A 24,234-nucleotide genomic window follows, 5' to 3' on the forward strand; every position below is an offset into this window, starting at 1 on the left:
AACAAAGATAAAATAGGGCACTTTAGGTCAGGCACTTGGATTTTCTTCAGTTTGCTAGAAATGCATATGCTGGGATAATTACAGAATTACTAAGGAAAAAGTAATATTCATATTGGAAAATCACACTACTTTTAATTGCATAATTCAACATTTGTTTTTCATTAGCATTCATGATCTCAGGTGAAGTGGAAAGTTTTTTGTATGAGTTTTCTTCTCAGGCAAGTATACCATAATCAGAAATCCATGCACACACATAATTAAGGAAGCTGTCTATCTAGGGTACTATATAAATTGCAAGGAGAAAGAAAAACTTAATCAAATTGCTATAAACTCTTTTTGTCCTATTTCTAATACATTTATATGTTCTCTTTAGTTCCTTTTTTACTCTCTGGCTATAGCTATTTTTACTTTAAGCTGGAACTTTTCAGTCCAAAATAACTCATGATAGCATGCTACAATTTCAGGCAGTGTCACAGACCTAATTTGGATATCTATACCAGGTAGTAATTCTTAACCAATATTTTTTGTTGGCTTGTTCTTTGTTAGGGGAGGGGTCTGCAGTTAGAAATTTCTATACTCAGCTGTACAACAGATGTATTTTTTTTTAAAGTTTTGATCATTGTATCATTGGCCAATGTTTCTGAGAGAAAATCATACAACAATTTTTTTTGTTGATTGACTTTGAGGCAAGTAATAATCTGTCATTTTCTTTCTTATCCATTTATAATCCTTCTACTGTTACAATAAGCTAATATATTTATTGACTTGAAATTAGTTCCTGCCCACTGTTGACTGCTTTGCACTATGAAGCAATCGTGAAGTTAAATCAGACCAAATACATCATGGCAAGCTCCTTGAGTGACCTAGATTCGTCACAGCAACTCCTTTGTTTCTCTTCCTCCACTGACTTGTGCAGCCACAAATCTGTAAATTTCTTAACCCATAGAAATGTATTTGTTTGAGCAATCTCTGACTGTTGGCCTTCACAGAGAAGGGAGAAAAGCAAACCTATCAGGGTTTCAGGACCAGAAGAATAAAAGGGTCCTTCCTTGTTTTTTTCATGGCAGTGCAAGGGTTCTTCAGCCACACTTGTGGTTCTGATCTTTCGCTTTGATGAGAGAATTTTAACCTCCCAAAGTTATGGGCCCTTGATTAATTAAATCAGAAGTCACATACTATGCGTTCCTTTCAAACTAGGACATAAGTGATTTTACTTACTGCAGTTGGAGTTCTGGCCTTGTATATTTATAGACGACTTCTGTTTATTTTGATAAGAGCTGTAATTTCTTTCCTGTGAATCTGTGTTCAAAGTATATTTGTATGTGCATGCACACTTACGTACATAATCCCTTACACTGTTTCTCATTATAAGTCTGACTTTGGGATGCCCTTTTTTGCCCCATCTATGAGGAAGACCATTGTCATAAGACAAATTAACTCTTGCTTTACAAGTGTGTATTACAGAAGGATCGGGTTCAAAGGGTACAGAAAAATTGTTCAGACTTGCCTTGTAAGAAGACTGGGGTTTAGCACATAATTTTGCACTGTAACAACACTGCTTTTATTCATATATGGACCTATTCAAGGACTAAATGTTCTGAATTAGAATTTAAAATCTAACTGAATTTACTGAATCAAGTTTCAAGGTAATTTCTGTCTAAAATGCAGTCACTTTTCGCACATTAAAAAATACAGCAGCGTCTGGGTTTTTGTTAATCTCCTTCCCAAATATTCTACCACATTTGATAATATTAAATATTTATTCCTAAATCTATTACTGTATATACAAGGACTGTAATCACTTTATTTCCAGTAACAAAAGATAAAGTAATGCTACATTCCTGCTGAACTTTCCTTTTCTGTACTTAAGGATATATCCTGCTGAATATATTAAATTGTGCAACATTACTATGTAGAATGACATTACTAGATGAACATGAAATGCATGAATTATGAAGCTATGGATACAAATCCACAGCTTCAAAATAACAATCAGATTCTTTAGGTTGCATTTAAGAAACTCTGATATCAAGCAATCTATTTTCTTATTTTTATCTCTGCACTTAGGAAATTATTCCAGTTAGAGTCATTGCTTATAAAATGCAGTATCTTCTGTGATGAAAAAATGTATAACCAACGAAGTGCATTTTCCCTGAGATTAAACCATACATACAGTTAAACAAAATTTGTAGGACTGTTGATAATTGCACCATCTGGTGACTGACAACAGATTTCATTTGCCATTCATTTATTAATCTATTCAAGAGAAAGGAGTTGCTTCCACTTTTCCTGTCTACATTGCAGCAGTGGCTAAAGGCCACAGTTTGCATTATTGTACTAAATGTACCTCTGGTGCAAAGTTATCTTTAAACATCCTTAGAAAAAGAAGTCTTAAAATCTTGGTCAAAAAAAAAAAAGCACAAACACAAAAGTGAGCTAACACTTTTAATTATGATTGAAATTTTGTTCTTAAACCAAAGTTATCCTTTTGTTAGGCATGAGTTACTTAGTTTAAATAAGTAATACATGAGCTTTAACCTCAGTGTCAGATCACATAATGTCTCGGTTGTACTGTTGGTGTAGGTCAGAGTCAGCTGTACAGGGAGCTGTACGTGCTGTGTTGAGGCTCAGCTTTTGCCTGGAGGAGCTTCCCATTTAAGTATTCAAAAGAACTGTACAGATAGTGTGGGAAAGCAATTCCAGTTTGCATGTCTGAGACACAGAAAGGGTAACAATTTTCTTTGTTGTTGTGGAAGAAGTCGCGCACAGAGAGAGAAATCCCCGTCAGACTCATCCAATACTGTAAACAGGAAATAGGCCTTGGAGTTTACTTTCACTTTGACCTCTTTCAGAAGTTCTTGGGGCTCTTTACCCTCCCTGTCTTGGTATGCCAAGGAAAAATCCTATTGCCTGGAATCCCTCCCCCACTCATTAAGATGCTTCTGAGAAGCTCCAAATAGATATTCCTGACTTTTAGCTAGCCACTTTCAAATTACTATTTCGAGAGAGACGAGAGGTGTCCTGTGAGCCAAATCACACAGCTTTGGAGAATCATCCATCATTATTGCTGATTAATGTTTTTTCAATAGGTAGAGTAATCAGGAAACATTTCCTACCTTGTTCTGAAAAATATCTGTGATACAAGAGAAAATCCCGAAAAAACCTTTTTAGATATCAAAACAGCTGACACAAGTTTATGGTGGTCTGAACTTCTCTGCACTGAATGACAAGTACAGAATGAAGAATATCAGAAATTAGACCATTCGTTCCAAATAATTTGAATGCAAGTGGGTTGGACATGTTCAGTCATGTGCAAACTTATTCTCATAACTGGCAGCCCATTTTGTGATGGTGTCTCAGCTGTAAATGCATTTACTAGCATACAAACTAGAGACCTCTCTCCTGTGTGAAATTTTCAGCCAAGAAATGAAATGCTTGCTTATGGATGATAGGATTTTTTCCCTGCTGTTTGCAATCTGGCCATGTACAAGAACAGAAACAGTTGAAGACACTAAACAGTTTACACTGAAATATAAATCAGTTAAACAAAATGATGAGCACATTCCGGAGCTGTGACAGATGACTCTGTTGTTGATAATATTGTAAGCAACGATACTGCGATATCTGGCCCCTGTGGCGACGTTTGTAATACCAAGTTAAACAGTGCTAGGCAGCATTTGCTGGCATTGAGCCCAACTGGTGCAAAAAGGCTGGAATTCGAATCATTAAATCCTCCTAGCCTCCAAAGACGGTCCCACTTAACCAGGGGGTGGTCTTAAACTTCATAATCATGCCAAGGGATTGTTTGAGAGACTGATGGTTGACCCCGGCTGAGTACCTGCCAGAAAGCATACTACCAATGGAAAAATACATGCAATTACAATACTTGGAACATTTCCTAGCATGGCTTAATTTACTAGTGCACATATAGCCTGCAATTTTTTTTTTTATTTTTTTTTTGTGACTGGACTTTTAAGCAAACTTTTAGCAACAGACTCAAACTCGCTGCAGATATTCACATCAGAAATTAATTCTAAGTCAATTATGAGTCAATTTGGACCGTCATTCCAGAATTATATTGCCCACAATAACATTAATAATTGAGCATTTGTATTACAGTATGATTCTGATGGCCCAGGACGGTCAAGGCCTTGTTTTTCTCAGAGCTACGCAAACACATAATCAGAGACAGTTTCTCTATTGAAGATGTTGCAATTTTATTATTAAAAAAGGTGAAAGTCATCACCTTTAACTATGAAAGAGTATGATAATTTACTGTAGGAACATCTGCACTTACAGGACACAAATCCTGACTGCATTGTCACAGCAATATAGGATCCAGCCCTCATCTTCAAAAGTTAAAAATAATAAAAATACATCTGGCAATGAAATTCCTATTTGAAATGTGTTAACAGGAGCCAGATCAAATGCACGGTGATACGATTTCAAACACATATTTTATAAGCCTAAAAATAAAAAATAGAAAAAAAGCAAGCAAAGTATTTTCTATTTATCTATCTTGTAGGTAACAACTATGTTCATGAAGGGCTTTTCTAAGAACTGTGTTTCTATTATGACAATGTGAATGTCACAGGAAAGAGAGTTCTCAATAATGACATCTTTGTCAACTTGTCATTAAATATCGTGCAGATGGAAGGACAGGCATTGAAGATTTGTATATTTCCAGAAGTGGACGTCCAGACTGTGAGATCTTCCCACCAGTGGTTATTCAGAGTCATAAAAGAACACATATTCCTTTGAGGAACATATCTTCCTTTGAGGAACATATCTTCACTTTGAGGTTACAGCTGTGTTTTTAAATACTCAGCCAGCAAGTGCTCATACTTAGCTGGCACTGGCTTTGAGCATGTTATTATCCACCCATATGGAGAACAGAAGGTCTTGTTTAAGCCGTGTAGGACTTTTTTTTTTTGTAGTAGCTTTTTGAAGGCACAAAGAGATTCCAGTTTTTGTGGGTTGTTTTTTTTTGTTTGTTTGGTTGGTTTTTTTACCCTGCTTATACTTACAGACCAAGTGAGGGGCAGAATGGCAGACAAAGGAGAATGCCTTGGTGTAAGCATGGATTATAAGAGAGGTAGACTACTCCTTCGCAGGTGTAAGCCACTCTGTGCAGCTGGCCCCTGTCTAAGCAGGCAGGATGCTTTTATCCTTGGGGCATACAGTCTGTATTCTTTGAACCACATGTTTACGATGCTCCCAGGTATGTTCTGCTGCCTTATGCACAGCAGCTCCCAGAAGCTGCAGCAGGTCTTATGCACCTTCATGGCCCTTTCTTTTTCTTTTTTGCAGAAATTTGCTAAAGATATATTAATCATTGGGAGTGTAAATAAGGACAGTTCTTGTCTTATACAAGATGTTGCGTAAAACAATAAAAGGAGAGATGTTGCCAGTAATCAACAGAAAACTTTATGTGTGTGCAAAAGTTTAGCCAACACCATTTGCTTGCATGCAGATTTACTTCAGAGATTAAATAAAATAAAACTAAAAAAAAAGGAATGTTTGTCAAAAATTAATTTCATAGTTGAAAATGTCAGCATTCTGAATAAGCTATGAGATTACACAGTATTTTATTTAAGAAGCAGATACAAGGTTTTATAAATTCAAGCTGAGACTCCATAATGGAAATTTATGAAAGGATTAAGTCACAACAGCAGCAAACATAAGAGAGAGGCAGAAAAAAAGGAGAGCATCTGGTTAAGGAAGGAAAAGCAGTAGCCTGTTAACTCTCCAAATCTTTGAATGCTTTAGAACTAATATAACTTTCTTGTTACAAATCATTGCAGCAACTTGATATGAAATATTTCCTCTTTGATACCGACATGGGATCTAAAATCTAATTTCACTGTGCTTGACTTTGATACCATTTTCCTATCTGCTAAACACAAACTCCCTGGTATCTTTCTCCCCTGTAATGAGTAGTAGAAAAGCAGTGTGTCAGAAGCAGAAACAAACAAAAAAACATCTTGATCCTTTCCTCCATTTCACAGTCTGTTGTATCAGAATGCTAACATTTTCTAGAGGAAATTTGAGAAACTTGCTTCTTCTGATGCCTTAGACTTCTCTATTGTAAATAGAAAGTATAATTTTTCTTAAATATTTGCAAAGTTAATGCAGCTGTGTGGGCTGAAAATAGCTTGCAACTCTGTAATATAAAAGATAAGATTAAAAAATTGAAAATTGTGGGGCAGGACAGGGTAGCTAGGTGTTGGATGACTCAGCAAAGAATACACACATGTAAAGAAAAGAAGACAAGTTTCCTTTTGATTTTTTTTAATGTGACAAAAGAAGTTATTACTGTTTACAAAAACTATTTGCACACAGAAATTTCCAGAAGGTTTTTACCCTCTCAAAAGGATTCTGAAGTAATTTTAAAAACATTTGGTAACTGGTTTTGTTTCTTATCAGATGGCAGGTAAGCTGGACTTCCCAAAGAAAAAGAGCAAAAAGGGAAAAAAACTTCAACGCAGTTGTTAGTGTATGCATTTTTGTATATTACACAAAATAGGAAATGGCACATCTGCATCTATATGAATCATTTGGATTCTGTTAAATTCCTGTTTTAAGGATCTGTATGTTACATAGACTTTGATGCACTGTGAAGCTGAACTATATATTTGTGTGAGAGGAAATGTATGAAATGAACGAAATCCAGAATGGAATGTGAGTTTACCAAAACTGCTGATATTTTCAGCTGTAATTGTTATTTATCATGGTCTTATAGCTTAATTTTTCTTCTGATTTCATTGATTCATTTTAAAGATTTTTACCCAGCTAGAGATGATAAATGATATTATGTGATATGGAAGACAAATGTTATTTGTAAGTAATGAATATGAAATGTTAAAAATGATCTGTCTCATTTTGTTTCTTACTAGCAAATTAAACTACTAGATAGGCTACTACTACCTAGGATGATAAAAGGTGTTCTCACAATGTTACACCAGAAAAAAGGTCACATTCGCATCTTAAGAGTCCTTGGTCTTTTTTGGGTCAAAATTATGCCTTTATATTATCAAGATGTATTTCTTTAGAGCAACTGACCTCAAAGTTCCTGAAATAATTATAATGACCCTGTGAGACTATTACAGGTTGACTACAAACATGAATGTTTGAATGACAATTGCAGGTAGTAGGAATTAAACTGTATGCTGAGCAAGTTCTAAAATGAGCTGTCTTGTACTTGAATTTGTACTTACAGGGAGCTAGATGGCACACCTGATGCTATGTGAGAGTTGAAGGGAAGGGAATTTCTATTTGTGAAACCAAAGAGGGTAAGAAATTTGGTATTGTAGTTTTTTTTTTTTTTCCTGTAAACTAGACTTTACACAAAAATAAATAAATATTTATTTACAAAAATAAATATTAAGAATTAAATTTTCTTCTGCATGAAGCAAAAAGAGTAAGACTGTTCCTTAAGCCACTAATTTTGTTGATATTTATATCATATGTTTGATCTAAAATTTAACTGAGTATAATACTTGAATATATATTATCATGACCAAATCTGACGGTGCAAAGAAGTTGATGAGTTAAATCATAATATATAACAAGATGTTACTGTATATAATTTTGCAAACATTTCATCCCACTTTTTTTTAGCTGCAACATATTTTTCTTTGCTTTGCCTTTGAATGGGGATAAACAACATCACATTTATCTCTATATTTTAAATAGACAGTTACATGCATAACAGTTAACCAAACTCAGATGCTGCCCTACTTGTTGTTGTTCATGTAATAATCAAGCAATTGTGTATATCATTAATAGGGAAATCTATTTCAAAAGCTGATATTTTGTAAATACCACTACACAGGGATAACTGACAATCACCACAGATTCCTTCAGATTTTAAATAGTTAAGTTCCTTATTGCATGTCTATGATAGCAGTTTAAAATATTAGAGTTTCAAAGACTTGTGGATTTTAGTAAGGGGTGGGAAAATACAGAATTAACGTTCTATGGTAAAATCTGAAAGGTTAGGCTTAATTCATGCAATTAGAATAAAAGTTTAAATTGTGAAAATAGGCACAAAATTTTTAGGATTTTTTTCATTTGCAAGAACGATACAATTTGCAAAGCTTTTATTGAAATCAAATACATATTGATGAAACTAAAAATGCCCATTTGATTTATTGAATTGATAGTAATTTCCTCTTAGAGTGAACTAAAAAGAGCTACTTTTGTGTAAGGCAGAGTTGTACACTGAAAGAGCTGATTGCATGATACACTGAAGTGGAAGTTCCTGGGACTACTTTCCCCATGATACAATTGTTAACATACAATTTCCTTTGCAAAACCAGTAAATTAAAGTTACGTTTCAACTTGTAAAATGTTGGACAGTTAGAAAGTTGCTGACGTTTGAAGAACACTAGTATCTGAGTTCCTGCTTCTAGGAAGCAGTGGATCACATCAGGGGAATTCAGCTGAATTTTAGCTGAATTGAAATTAAGTATTTTCAGCTTGTTCAAATACAGCAGTACTTCTATTTTCTGGTAGCTTGTGAACTTAAAATAGTAAACACATAAATAAAGACTGGCTTAAGTCTCCCTGTAAACAGCCTTGCAGTCATTCATACTCAAAAGGAGAAGAGAGTTGGCTAAATATCATCAAACTTGCTAATCTAGCTAAATGTGTTAAGGTTTCAGCTGAGTGCTTGGGAGGTGAAAATGCATTGACCATGCAGTGGATACTTATGAAGTAACACTAGGTTTATTTAAAGTCAAATATTCTGTCAAGCAAATAATGGAGTTCTTGGATTTCCTGTTGGACAATATTTGTTACTAAAATTTTAAAAAAGTTTCCACAATGCAAATTATAATATTTAAATCTACACTAATTTTAGGTTAATGAGACTTTATTGATATGATATTTAATTTGATATCAATATGGCTATTCCATTTGAATTACCTTAACAGAAGTCTGAGTTTTTAATTATATGGCAACTTCCAGAGCCTTTGAAAGACTGTCTGTCTCTATCCACAATGTAGGCTTCTTTCTGACTGAAGTCTGTAAAGCAATGTTGTAATTCCATGTTTGGGTAAGCAAGATACTCCCTGTCCAGGAACATTTGAGATATTACTAAAAAAGTGATTTCTACATGCTTCTGTATGTGAAAATACAGAAAAGACCATTTTTTGTGAAATGGAAGGTCTATCTTACTCAGTATCTCTATAAACAGCCAGTAGAGAATGGTTAAAGAAAAAATATGAGTAACAGCAAAAATTGGTGGAAGTTGGAAAAAGAACATTGCAACGAATATGAAAGTAATTTACTTTTCAACAATGAAGAACTCTCAGTTCAGTAAAGAAAAAAAGAACATTTGACTTTCTAGAATGTTGCTATCTTTCAATGTGATTGAATTTCAAGAGTGTTTTGAAATCACACATTTGGGAAATTCCTTCTTCACTAAAACACTTGTGAATACAACTGGTTTTGTCTCCTTCATATAATATGGCCTAAAAGTTCCCAAGGTCACTTAGTTCCAGTAAATAATTGTACAAGTTTATCTCTTCATCTGCTTTGCTCACTTTCCTGTTGTTGGATGTTATCTGCCTGATCTCTCAAACTATGAAATCATCTTTTAAAAAGCATTCTGAAAGAAAAACAGTCATTTGCGTCTTTCATTCTTGCCTTAAAGATGCAAATGGAAAGAAACCCAAAACTTCAAGTGCAGCACTGATTCACTCCACTGCAGGACTACATGAGATATACATCAGTGAGATGTTAATTGTTTCTAGGTTTCCTTAATTACAACTCCTTTTAATAAAATAAAAATACTTTTATTGACTTACTGAAAGCTACAGGAGATTTTAAAGAGGAGTAGAGAGCTTAGAAGGGGTAAACATTGTTGCAGGCCTTCTTCAAAATGGTGGCTACAGCTTGTCTCTTCCCCTGCACATTTACTGCAAAGGGACAGCCTGGGGTAAAGGACAAAAAATCCCAGCCCTCATTAGTCTTTGTGTTTATTACCCTTCATCGGTAACCACACCACGTAGAACACCATGCTTTTCATCGACCAAGCATCCGCTATGGTACACTGGTTGGCTGCAACATGCTGAGTTTAGGCTTCTGAGTCTTTGCAGCTAGCATAGTAGGCTTTTCAATGATTGTGAAAGACAAGCAAAGACGAGTTTACAGGACACAGTAGTGTGACCCGCACCACAGCCTTGACGGGTGCTCTTGGAGATAATGCATAGTGTCAGAAGGAGAGAGGAAGGGTATCTAGGGGACTTTAAATATTGTAATTCTCTCACAGTTTTCCATTGTAGCATTTGAGCTGTCAAAAGCTTTGCTCGAGGCTCACAGAGCTCAATTCAAGCGTGGGTAGTTCAAAGCTTACTAAATTCCAATTATGTTATCACACAGCTGTAAACTTATTTAGCATGCATGATACTAACACAGATGCTTTAAAGTGAAGAACTATAATTAATCTCTCTATCCACTGTCAAAAAAAAATAAATCATTTAGTGGGTTTTTTCATACTGCTCAGGAAAAAAACCAGAAAACCAACTGAGAATCATTGCTCATCTCTGAGCCACAGCTATTACATATTGGGATGAGTAAAAACCCTTTTCGTTTCGGTTTTCCTTCATCTAGCAAAAAGGGTGAAAGAAACAGTTATAAAACAAAAATTCTCTATTTGTTCAGATTCAAAAATTACTACCAACAGAAGTGATGTTATTTACACATAGGGCACAAAAATATTGGTCAAATTATGTAAAATCACATTATCTTTACATTCAGTTATTTCGTCAACACAAAACTGTCAAACTGGTTTTGAAGCAGCTTGAGCTTCAGCTGCAATCCCAGATTTTGCATAGATAACAGACAATGGTCTGCTGGTAGAAAAGATGACAGGATGAAAGACAGATTTTATAATTTAATTGGAAAAAACTTGAATGATGATTCAATAACACTTGGACTCGTTTGGGTCTGCTTCAAACATCAGATTGATGAGGATAAATAAACATGGCACAGTCTTATTTGATCTTTGTAGACAGGTAAATAGGATCAAAACATTGCCTAGTATTTCTGCCAATGAAGAGGAGACAGTGCCTACTTTTAATCTTTTTTTATATTTAATCCAAGGTCAGTCATATTTTACGGCTTAGAAATTACTTCTCTACAGGAATTGCTTTGTCACTATTATTTGATATATGATAATCCAAGCTCGAGGATTTTAAAAGACAATTTTTTCCTGATCTCTGTACTCAGCATGTATGTTCGTGCTCGTGTTGCATTTTCTCTGCCTCATCAGCTGCGGAATCACTGTCTGACCTAAGAGAATGCTTTTTCCAGTTTGTAAATCATTATTATCACTGTTCCAGAAATGGCTCTTCAAACACATCAGGCCAAATCCTGCTCTTGGTTATCCTGGTCTAATCCAGGAGTAACCATGGTGGCTCCAGCAGTGCAGTCATGGTTGCATATGGATGTCAACGGTTGCAGAGCGTAGCTAGTCTTGCTGCTTCCAGATGAAAAGACTGGCCGTTGTTTCTCAGACATTTTGATAAGCAGAGCTGTCATAAGGAAACTGAATGCAGAACCACATCGCTCAGTGATTTACCATCTGCAGGTATGGGGTTTTGTTGTCCTAAATGGAGTGGATAAAAATTCTTTTAAATTCTAAGATTTTTTGTCCTATGAGGTTCCCATGCTGATGGGCCACTACTGGCTGCCACCAGCATCTGTTCTCCCCTGCTCTCGCCTCCCAAATGTCTTACCAAAAATGGGAAGCCAGCAGCAGTTACTTAACAAAGTTTTTTTAATGCCTTTTTGTTTTCCAGTGCAGGCAGTATTAACCTTGTCACTTCAAGCCAGGCAGAGGTGATCAAGATCAAGATTTTCCTCTCTGGGACAGGCTTCACCCAGCATTCACAAACTGTAACAGGTGTGTCGGGCTCTTTTTAAGGCAGACTTATTCTTAGGAAACTCTAGAAAAAAAATTATAAGTCTTCCTGACTGTGTAAGATGTCATACCTCCTCCCTTGTTCAGGTGTATTTTTTTAATTATCTATATTCTTCCTGAGGCTTTTTTTCTTTTTTTTTGGAAAGGCATGCCTCATTCCTCTAACTCTTAACAGATGTGTATGCAATATCCAGCTGAATTTCATTCTGGCTGTAGGAAGAATTTCAAAGACAAATGTCTGCATTCAATATGCATGTTTTTGTACCTCAACAATTCTCTGTTAGCTGATATTTTGTAGGCAATGGTGTGCAGCAGCCATTTCTGCCTGAGATGTAATCCTAGTGCATGTAGCATTTCCTATTAGATCATTAAGTGTGGATTAAAAATAAAAATAGCCCAGCCTTGGGAATATAGCACTTTTGTCTACATACTAAACAAAATCCAACAATGTTCAGGGCAAAGTAGAAGTTGAAATTGGAATTGTTCTCAGCTAGTATTTATCATAAAAAATTTTTTGGTGTGGTGTTTTTTTTTTTCCTTCTGCTTCTCTCTAATGTTTTTTCTAGCTATATTACTACTTGTAATTAAAGGTATTGCCTTTGCTCACTGACTTTGCCTTAGTCATGACCTTATCATTGCTACAAGCAGCCACTGTAATATGAAGTATAACCAGATAAAATCTGAAGTACAGGTCAATTTTCAGCCTATGACAACAAGTGTACCAAAATAACCATAAAACTCATTACCTACTGCCTGTCAATATGGAACTTCTGTATGTGGGCACCATCCCCTCAGTTCAAAAGCTGTCTCAACATCGCTGGAAGACTCACCCAGCCTAGCTCAGCAGACACAAGCCAGGTCCCCACATGATGGGGCAAGACTTGGTGTGGACATACGCAGCATCATGAGGCCAGGTGGGGAAGAGCTCTCAACTCCCACCAGGAAAACAAAACTCTCCCCTTCTGTTGGAGGCAGTTGGACGCTCTAAGCTGAAACTATCAGATCTAAAAAGACCCTGGAATACCAAAACTTTCTCTTTTTTGGTCGTATAAAGTCTACCAGCAGCTGCTCACTCTTGAATTGATGACAATTTATTTTTCCCTGTCTATTAGAGCAGCTTGTTTACTGTATTACCAAAATGGGATGAATGAGGCATTATAGAAGAAAACAGTCACATTAGAAACATTTAACAATATTATCAATGCATCATTTCTCCTCTGTTGATTATAACCCTCTAGTTATTGAACATTATTTAACATTTTAGCAATAAATTTTGGAATGTTAACAGTTTGCTGAGGTTATAATAAAAATAACAGAAAATGTCCATTTTAAATGATTACAAAGTGGACACCAATAGCAATAAAAAATTAAGCTCGCAACATGTGAGTTTAATAGCATGTACAGGGGAGTTTCATGTCTTCCATCCCTCCGTTGGATTTTCCCCAGTCCCTTTCAATTTTTCTAACAAATGTGAAACAGAACAGATCAGAGATGTCAGGAATGTGCATGACATCTTCATGACACATTGAGAGAAGGGAAGGGAAGGGAAGGGAAGGGAAGGGAAGGGAAGGGAAGGGAAGGGAAGGGAAGGGAAGGGAAGGGAAGGGAAGGGAAGGGAAGGGAAGGGAAGGGAAGGGAAGACTACAAAATCTCATCACAGGATCTCATGCAAATTTTATTGAGCTCCTGACCAGAATTGTTTTGCTAGTATTAATTCATCTCTATGGAAAAAATCAAATATGTTAATAGCACCATGTTCTATTCCAATGATGAGATTAGCTAACGTTTGTAAGTCACTTTTGTTTGTAGAATCATAGAATTGACTAGGTTGGAAGGGACCTTTCAGATCATCCAGTACAACCATCAACCTAACTCTGACAAAAACCATCACTAATCTAAACTATATCTCTAAGCACTATGTATACCTGTCTTTTAAATACCTCCAGGGATGGTGGCTCAACCACTTCCCTGGACAGCCTGTTCCAATGCTTGATAACCTTTTCAGTGTAAAAATGTTTCCTAATACCCATTTTAAACCTCCCCTGGTGCAACTTGAGGCTGTTTTCTCTTGTCCTGTTGCCTGTTACTTGGGACAAGAGACCAACTCCCACCTCTCTACAACTTCCTTTCAGGTAGCTGTAGAGAGCAATAAGGTCTCCCCTCAGCCTCCATTTCTCCAGGTTAAACAGTCCCAGCTCCCTCAGCCACTCCTCATAACATTTATTCTCCACATCTTTCACCAGCTTCATTGCCTTTGTCTGGACTTGCTCCAGCACCTCAATGTCTTTTTTGTGGTGAGGGGCCCAAAACTGAACACAGTACTCGACGTGGGGCCTCACCAGTGCTGAGTACAGGGGGATGATCACTTCCCTAGTCCTTCTCACCACACTGTTCCTGATACAGGCCAGGATGCTGCTGGCCATCTTGGCCACCTGGGCACACGGCTGGCTCATGTTCAGCTAGCAGTCGACCAACTCCCCGGGTCCTTTTCCACCAGGCAGCTCTCCAGCCACTCTTCCCCAAGCCTGTAGCGCTGCATGGGGTTGTTGCAACCCACATGCAGGACCCAGCACTTGGCCTTGTTGAACCGCATACCATTGGCTCGGCCCATTGATCCAACCTGTCCAGATCCCTCTGCAAAGCCTTTCTACCCTTCAGCACGTCAACACTCCCACCCACCCACCTTGATGTCATCTGCTAACTTAGTGAGGGTGCACTCAATCCCCTCATCCAGATCATTGGTAAAGATATTAAAAGGAACTGGCCCCAATACCAAGCCCCGGGAAACACCACTCATGACCGGCCACCAACTGGATTTAACTCCGTTCACCACCACCCTCTGGGCCCAGCCCTCCAGCCAGTTTTTAACCCAGCAAAGAATACTCTCATCCAAACCATGGGCAGCCAGTTTCTCCAGGAGGATGCTGTGGGAAACTGTATCAAAGGCCTTACTAAACACCACATAAACAACATCCACAGCTTTTCCCTCATCCACCAAGCGGGTCACTTTGTCATACAAGGAGATCAAGTTTGTCAAGCAGGACCTGCCTTTCATGAACCCATGATGACTGGGCCTGATAGCCTGGCTGTCCTTCATGTGCCGCATAATGGCACTCAGGATGATCTTTTCCATAACCTTCTCTGGCACTGAGGTCAGACTGACAGGCCTGTAGTTCCCCAGATCATCCTTCTGGCCCTCCTTGTGGATGGCCGTCACATTTGCTACATGCCAGTCAAGTGGGACCTTCCTGGTTAGCCAGGACTGATGGTAAATGATGGAAAGTGGCTTGGTGAGCACTTCCGCCAGCTCCCTTAGTACCATCGGGTGGATCCTCTCCAGCCCCATAGATGTGTGTGTGTCCAGGTGTCGGAGCAGATCCCCCACCATCTCCTTTTGGGTTACGGGGGCTTTGTTCTGCTCCCCACCCCTGTCTCAGGGGCTAAGGGGTCTGGATACCCAGGGAACAACTGACTCTACTACTAAAGACGGAGGCAAAGAAGGCATTAAGTACCTCAGCCTTCTCCTCGTCCTTTGTCACTAGGTTACCACCTTCATCCAATAAAGGATGGAGAGTCTCAAGACTCGTCCTTTTGTTACTAATATATTTGTAGAAACTCTTTTTATTGTTCTTAGCATCCAAAGCCAGGTCAAGCTCTAGTTGGGCTTTGGCCTTTCCAGTTTTCTCCCTACATAGCCTTACAACATCTTTGTAGCCTTCCTGAGTGGCCTGCCCCTTCTTCCAAAGGCCGGAAACTCTCTTTTTTTCCCTGACTTGTATCCATATCTCTCTGTTCAGCCCCGCCGGTCGTTTCCTGCGACAGCTTGTTTTATGGTACATGGGGACCTGTCCCTGCAGGGGACAGTCTGCTCCTGTGCCTTTAAGACCTCCTTCTTGAAAAATGTCCAGCCGTCCTGGACTCCTTTGCCCTTCAGGACTGCCTCCCAAGGGACTCTGACAAGCAGGCTCCTGAAAAGACCAAGGTCTGACCTCCAGAAATCCATGGTGGCAGTTCTGCTGACCCCTTTCCTTGCTTCTCTGAGAGTCAAAAACTCTATCATTTCATGGTCACTATGCCCAAGATGGCCTCCAGCTGTCACATCCCCCACAAGTCCTTCTTTATTTACAAGCTGCAGGTCCAGTAGGGCTTTTTCCCTAGTCGGTTCCCTCACCAGCTGTGTCAGGAAGTTATCCCCAACACACTTCAGAACCTTCTAGACTGTTCCCTCTCAGCTGTACTGTGTTCCCAGCTGATATCTGGTAGGTTGAAGTCTCCCATCAGGCAGGACAAGGGCCAGAGATCTTGAGGTTTCTCCCAGCTTCTCGTAGAATATTTCATCTACCTCTGCATCCTGGTTGGGCAGTCTATAACAGACTCCCACCATGACATCAGCCTTGTTGGCCCTCCCCCTGATTCTTACCCATAAACATTCAGGTGACCTCTAGACAAAAGGAGTATAATTCCCCACATGCATACGTGGATGCATGTGTTATTTGCGTCACAAACTGTTTCTCAAAGAAGTACAAGGACAATCAAGGGATACTTCAGGGCCTTGGGATGACTGGTTAAGGGATTAGGAGCACAAGTAGAGTTCTCCTCTGTCCTTCCAGTTGCAGGAAATGATGAGGGATGAAACAAGAAGACCCAGCAGCCCAATACCTGGCTTTGAGACTGGTGTCGCTGGAAAATTTTGTGGGTTTTGATCATGGACCAGTCTAGATGACTGTGGATCTTTGTGCAGGAGTTAGCCGAGCTCATTGAAATAGCTTTAAACTAGATTTGAAGGAGGAAAGGGATAAAACCCTGCTTGACATAGATAAGCCTGGGCATGGCACACCAATATTGAGGGATGGTGTGCTAGCAAGGCCCCTCAGTCTGTTCCACAATATGTAGAGTACACTGGACATTGGAGCGCATTTGCAGTGTCTTTATATTAATGCACACTGCATGAGGAATAAGCAAGAGGAGGTAGAACCTTTGGCCTAATCCCAGAGCTACAATATCTTGGGTAAGAGCAAAATCTGGTAGGATGAGTCCTGTGATTGGTGTGCCATGATGGTGATAGGTGGGCAGGCAAGGTGGTGGCCTGGCCCCGTAGGTAAGGGAGAGATTGGATTGTATGGTGCTTACAGTTGGCGACAACATGATTGAGAGTCTCTGGGTAAGGATGAAGGGGAAAGCAAATAAAGAGGTTGTTGTGGTGGAAGTTTACTATCAAGCACCCAGCCAGGACAATGACGCCAGTGAATTATTCTACAAGGAGTTAAGGGATATCTCTACATCAGCTGCCCTTGTCCTTATGGGTGATTTTAACTTTACAGAAATCAACTGGGAATATCATACAGCAGACACAAATAGGTACAGGAAATTTCTGAAGCACGTTGAAGATAACTTTTTGGTGCAGGTACTAAGGAACCCAACTAGGAAAGTGCTCTCCTGAATTTGTTCTTTGTAAACAGAGAGGGACTCATGGGTGAATTGGTGATTGGTGGCTGTCTTGGTCACAGTGATCACAAAGTAGTTGAGTTTCAAATTGTTCGCAATAGCAGAAAAAAAAATCCAGTAAAACTTCTATCCTAAATATGGGGAGAGCAAGCCTCAGGCTGATGAAGGAGCTAGTTAGTAAGGTCCCCTGTGAACGTGTTTTTGAAGGTATTGGGGTCCATGAACACTGGTTACTTTTTGAGAACCTGTCCCAGTTTGAGGGACACAGGATTAATTTCTCTTCAATAATTTTACTTTTCAGTAAGGTCTCTTCTATTGCTAGGAAAACTGCATTTTTAGAAGACTCTAGTGTCTGAATTTGTGAAAATATTTACTTCGTAACCAGCTATGGTATGGGAGTTTCAAGGTGTCACAGTTTCAGAGCTAGCTGGGTGTGGGGATAAGGAGGAGCGAGATCTGGGCACTTGACCCTAGCTGGACAACAAGATTATTTCATACCATGAACGTCACATTCAACATAAATTAAAAAGTTTGCTGAGAAGTTTTCTCTCTTCCTTGATGGCTGTGATCCTGAGAACTTCTTGCCCCGTGCCAGACACCTGACGAATTTGGTCACCTCACAAATAGGGACATAGACAAAGTGGAGATGTTTAATACCTTCTTTGCCTCTGTCTCTTTAACATTTTTATAAATTATCCGGACATGGGAATTGAATGCACATTAAGTTTACAGGTGATACTAAACTAGGAGGAGCTGTGGACTCCCTCGAGGGTAGGGAGGACTTACAGAGAGATCTGAATATACTAGAGAGCTGGGCAACAACAAACTGTATGAAATTTAAAAAGAGCAAGTGTCAGATTCTCCACCTGGGATGGTGTAATACTGTTTATACGTACAAACTGGTGGATGAGAGGCTGGATAGCAGCCGTGCAGCAAGAGATCTGGGAATTTGGATTGATGGCAAGTTGAATATGAGTCAACAGTGCTCCCTGACAGACAAAAGGGCCAAATTTGTCCTGCGGTGCACCAAGCACAGCAGAGCTAGCCAGTCAAAGGAGGTAATTGTCCCACCCTACACTGTACCGGTGTGGCCCCACCTTGAGTCCTGTGTGCAGTTTTGGGCACCTCAATATAAGAAGGACATCAGACTATTACAGTGTGTCCAGAGGAGTGTGACTAATACGGTAAAAGGCCTCGAGGGCAAGACTTAGGAGAAGTGGCTGAGGTCACTTGGTTTGGGAGAAGAGAAGGCTGAGGGGTGACCTCATCACGGTCTACAACTTCCTTAAGGGTGGCAGTGAAGGGGTAGGTGCTGATCTCCTCTCTCTGTTGACCAGCGATAGGACACAAGGAAATGGAATAAAGCTACATCAGGGGAAGATCATAATGGTCATTAGGAAAAGGTTCTCCACTGACAGAGTGGTCAGTCACTGGACCAGGTTCCCCAGGGAGGTGGTTCAGAGTTCAAAGAACATCTGGATGACATTCTGAGTCATATGGTTTAGTTTTAGGTAGCCCTGCAAGGACCAGGGATTTGGACTCAATGATCTTTATGGGTCCCTTCCAACTTGAAATGTTCTATGATTTTAATGCTGGAATTGAAATCAAAACCAACCTGAAGGCAAGCAGCCAAATTACCCAACTATTTTGTTAACTGATGTGTGAAAAGGTCTTTTAATATAATAAAGAGTGAAAAGAAAGAGATTTTCTGAGCATCTTTTATTTTATCTTTAATGAAAGGTATAGGTGAGAAAGGCAAAGGTTTTAGTTTTTCCTAGAAATATTGTTTTTAATTTCTCAATATTTGCATTGCTAGCTCTGATTCCCATGTAAGGATGTTTTGCAGATTTTTCAGTGTGACATATAAACATTGATTCTGTTTCACATGGTTCTGTTTAGAAAAGGCAATAATTGCACAAATGCATTTGCTAAAAGATTTCCTCCAAAATACTTGCTAATAACAATAATAACAACAGAAGTAACGGCTAAAAGCCCTCTGAAAAGCAGAAAAGTTTCAAGTGTTTTTGAGACTGCTGAGGAAAGATGCTTGTTTTCCTATCTGATCTTGTTATTTTAAACATCACTGCTAAGTATTCATTAAAGGAACTTTTTCTTCACATACTCCTGAAAACTCATAAAAGCTCTTTCTACTGGCTTGTTTTCCAGCTTTTTGTGAAACTGCAGAGAACGCCCAATCTTAAAAAACATATATATTTTAAAGAAAATATTATCTAAGATTACAAATTTTCAACATTTACTTTAATGAAGCCTGGTCCCTCTGAAGCCAACAACTTTGTCATGGTGAGGACAATATTCTTCATATTTTGAGTATTGATTTTATGTTACCCTTTCAAAGATACTCTAGAGAAATTTCATTAAAAAAAAAAATTAATTTGAGACCTAGCTATGGCTACACATTTCATTTTGTCTTTTTAAAATACTTTTCTCAAAGCATTCTTCAATTTACGCACATATATGCTATATAATATATATTTCATACTTCCAATAGAAAATAAGATAGAATAGTTTGAGTGAATCAAAAACATTGGTTTTTAAAATTTTATTTCTACTGCTATATATTCCACGTTTCTACTGAGCAACTTCATTGTACCGGTTCCCTTACTAATCGAATTCTGAAAAACCTAGTATTTCCCCTAATATGAAAGAGCTCCAGTTTATTCTTCAATACTTGTAGATTTAACCTGAGAGTTTCTTATCCAGTTCACCCCTCGGTTTTCTGCCTTTTCTGTAGCAAAAACACTTAATTTAGCAATGATAAATTGTAGATATAGATACATATAGATGATATAGGTATATAGATTAGATATAGATGATATAGATATAGATATAGATATAGATATAGATATAGATGATATAGATATGGATATGGATATAGATATGGATATAGATATAGATATAGATTAGATATAGATAGATACGTATAGATATAGATATAGATAGCTATAGACATAGGCATAGATATAGATAGATAGAGATAAAATAGAATTCTATTCAGCAGGACAGAACCTGCAATGATCATCTAGTCCAACTGCCCAACCACTTCAGGGCTGACCAAAACTTATAGCATGTTATTAAGGGCATTGTCCAAATAGCTCTTAAACACTGAAAGGCAGGGTGCACTGACCACCTCTCTAGGAAGGCTGTTCTAGTGTTTGATCACCCTCTCGGTAAAGAAATGCTCCCTAAGGTCAAGTCTGAACCTCCTGTAATGCAACTTTGAACCTCTCCCACACATTCTATCATGGGATCCCAGGGAGAAGAGACCAGCACCTCCCTCTGCATTTCCCCTCCTCAGGGAGCTGTAGAGAGCAATGAGGTCATCCCTTAGCCTCCTTTTCTCCAAACTAGACAAACCCAGAGTCCTCAGCCACTCCTCACAGGACATGCCTTCCAGCCTTTTCAACAGCTTTGTTGGCCTCTGGATGCATTCGAGTACCTTCACATCCTTCTTAAATTGTGGGGCCCAGAACTGCCGCACCAATGCTGAATACAGCAGGACAATCACCTCTTTTGACTAGCTGGTTATGCTGTGTTTGATGCACCCCAAGATGCAGTTTGCTCTCTTGGCTGCCAGGGCTCACTGCTGGCTCATACTGAGCCTGCTGCCAACCAGAACCCCCAGATCCCTTCCTTCACGGCTGATCTTCAGCCACTCCTCTCCCAATTTATGCTTGTGTCCAGTATTACTCCATCCCAGGTGCAGAACCCATCATTTGGTCTTGTTAAATTTCATGCCATAGATGATTGCCCAATACTCTATCTAGATTCATCTGCAAGGCCTCTTATCCCTCAAGAGATTCAACAGCACCTCCCAGTTTGATACCATCAGCATACTTCTAATGGTGCATTTAACTCCTGCATCCAGAAATGATGGCTAGATAGAAGAGACTACAAGTACAACATGAGGAAAACTTCTTTACTTTGAGGGTAACAAAACAGTGGAACAGGCTGCCCAGAGAGCTTGTGGAGCCTCCTTCTCTGGAGATATTTAAAACCCACCTCGATGTGTTCCTGTCCAACTTGTTCTAGGTGAACCTGCTCTGTCAGGGGGGTTGGACTAGATGATCTCCAAAGGTCCCTTCCAACCCTTAACATTCTGTGATCTGCAACTGTCATGAAACACATCAATAGAAAGAGAAAATACAGCTACTAGATACCCATGGTGCCTCTTCTATTGCTGGACGTGGCTTATTTTGCATAAACTATGCTGAGCTCAGCGTCTGGCTTGAAAAATCTATAAAATGAGAAGATGTCAAACTCCTGTTTGGATGAGAGATTATGATTTTGTTCCATAGTCCTTTTCTCACAACTTGTTTACAACCATTTACTATAATGTAGTTGTGACTGAGTTTTCAGGTGGAAATTTCAATTACCTCTCCCTTATTTTATTGGGATTAATTTCAATGGTATTGAAAATCTATGTATTTTCTTATTTAAAGTTCATAAAAAATGAGCGTTGCAGTGTTGTCCAGCCAAAAGAAATAATAACTCATGGGTTAACCTGGAGCGGCCACAACCTTTGTGTCTGTGTGCCATAGGCTGGAAGGGAATACTTCATCAAATTTTGGAAAGTAGCAGAACTAAGACATTAAGACAGCAAATCTTCATTTTCTTTGTTTTCCCTTTTTTTTTTTTTCCTTTCACATGTCCTTACACCTATCTACAAAGCAAGTTTTCTACAGCTGGCAGTTGCATGGTTTTATATCAAAATACTAAGCCCAGCAAATTGCTAATGAATTTTGGAAGGTGATACTAAGTCAATGTTAAATTTTATACATTCCAGTCCTATAACCATTACAAGGAGAATCTCCAAACCCTACTACTGGACTCAATGGAATTCCCTCTGATTAATTCACTGAGCTCAGGAATCATTTGTCTTTTTGTTCCCCCCAAAATTTTCTCTTCTTTACAGCACTACCGGAAGTGTTAGCTCTCCCTCATACCCATTATTTTGGAAAGTATTGGCAAGCCTTGAAATACAATGTTGCACTTTCCTCCCAATGGTATTCAGAAGTCTGATACTAGGAAGCTTTCTGTCTTTTTTCTGATAAGGGTATTGATTACTCACTAATGCGCATTAATCTGAGTATTTCTCTTTTTGCTGGTAATATACTCCCTCCGAAGTATGGAATAAACCATCCATCTCTACTGCATTACCTTTTTCAAAGTAAGTCTGAGGCATTTCCTTATTGTGTAAACTAGTTATCTGGAAAATTGCCATTATTTTAGAAAAGAGCAATTTTTTAAGAATTATATAGGCATTACGTGCTCTTACAGGTATTTTGAAAATGACGGCTTTTCCAAAATGTCTTAAAAGCATTTACAGGAGTAAAAAGAAAAAAAAAAAAAAAAAGAAAGAAAGAAAAAAAAAGGGGGGGGGTGCATGTGTGTGCGAAATGCTTTCAGTAAGGAAAAACAATCCCCTACTTTGGTAATGTTAAATAGATACCAAAAAATTACTGTCTTTACAGCTTCTCTCTGGCAACCCATATCTTTTATTGGTCCTTTTCATTTCCATTCCCATAACTGCCCTTCCTAAGATTACTATATATAATGTAATTTTGATTGCTTTAATCAAGTGGCTAATGAGACTAGTCATCAACAGAAAAAGAATGGAATAAGGAACAAAAAGAGAAAAGTGTATGTGAAAGAAATATGGCAGTCTAAATGGGACTTGGATTCAAAGCTGACTTTGATAATTCCTGTGATTAAAACATTGCAACCACATTATCCATGAAAGCACCTACAAAAAGGAGGCTAAAATAACCACATTGCAATAAGATAAGTGCTTCTATGTGTAAACATAAATTGCTTTGCTTTCTCAGTAAACCTTACTTCAGATCAGGAAATCAGAGCAAGTACAGTCACGATCAGGGTAAGTCATTATAAAAATGAAAATGAAATAGTTGTTAGGGCTCCTCTGAGCCCTGCAGTACAGCTGCACGCGCCAAATACTGGAAGAGATGGGACTGATTTACTCTTCTAAACTCCTTTCAATGTCATATTGATTATTATGGCTCAACTCTCTGCATTGGGTATGTATGGGTTTGCTTTTTACTTCTGGGACTTTGTTGACTTAGAGCAGATGGTAAAAGCTATCAATAAAATGTGATATGTTAATTAATTGCATTAAAAAAATCTGAAGAGACATTTCAGAAGCATTTTGTCCACTATTTTTTAAGCTAGTGCTTTTGATACTCTATTTCTACATATCACTCTATATTATAGCAGTTTAGCTGGTGGTTGAAAGGAAGTAAAATGATGATTAACCTATTTATTAAATAGAGGAATATATTTCCATATCCAGAGGGTAAATAGAAAAGTAACCCATAGCAGAAAAAGGGCTTTGGATAAGTTGTTTTCATCTTGGCTCTCTATTTTACAAATTGGAGAATTCTGCCACTATAAATGCTTAAGCAGAAATCACTAATGTATTTCGAGATGAGGATATAAGAGCTTCATATCATTTTATGTAATGTCTTCAAATGAGTGTCTGCCATAAAATGATGAGTACTGAGTACTTTTAAATTACTATTAAAATTGCCTTAAGTCAAATCAAACATGGTTGGTGCCAGGAAACTATGCAATGCAACTCAGGTAATCACTTTTTTTTATTCAAAGTGTGCTGATTTCATCATAAATATTTAATTCAGTCTTAGTAAACGTACATATTACTTGAGCTTTTGTTATTTTTCCTTTCTCACAGAGAATTTCTTCCTCTCCTCCTCTCCCCCACTGTTTTTTACAGGCATAATCTATGTAGTTATTTTCCCAGAGGAAATAAGTAATGATACCAATCATATTCATTACAGAGTACATAGGAAATCTGTGAGAAATGA

Source organism: Larus michahellis, chromosome Z (assembly GCF_964199755.1).
Source record: "Larus michahellis chromosome Z, bLarMic1.1, whole genome shotgun sequence".
In the NCBI taxonomy this organism is placed as follows: domain Eukaryota; kingdom Metazoa; phylum Chordata; class Aves; order Charadriiformes; family Laridae; genus Larus; species Larus michahellis.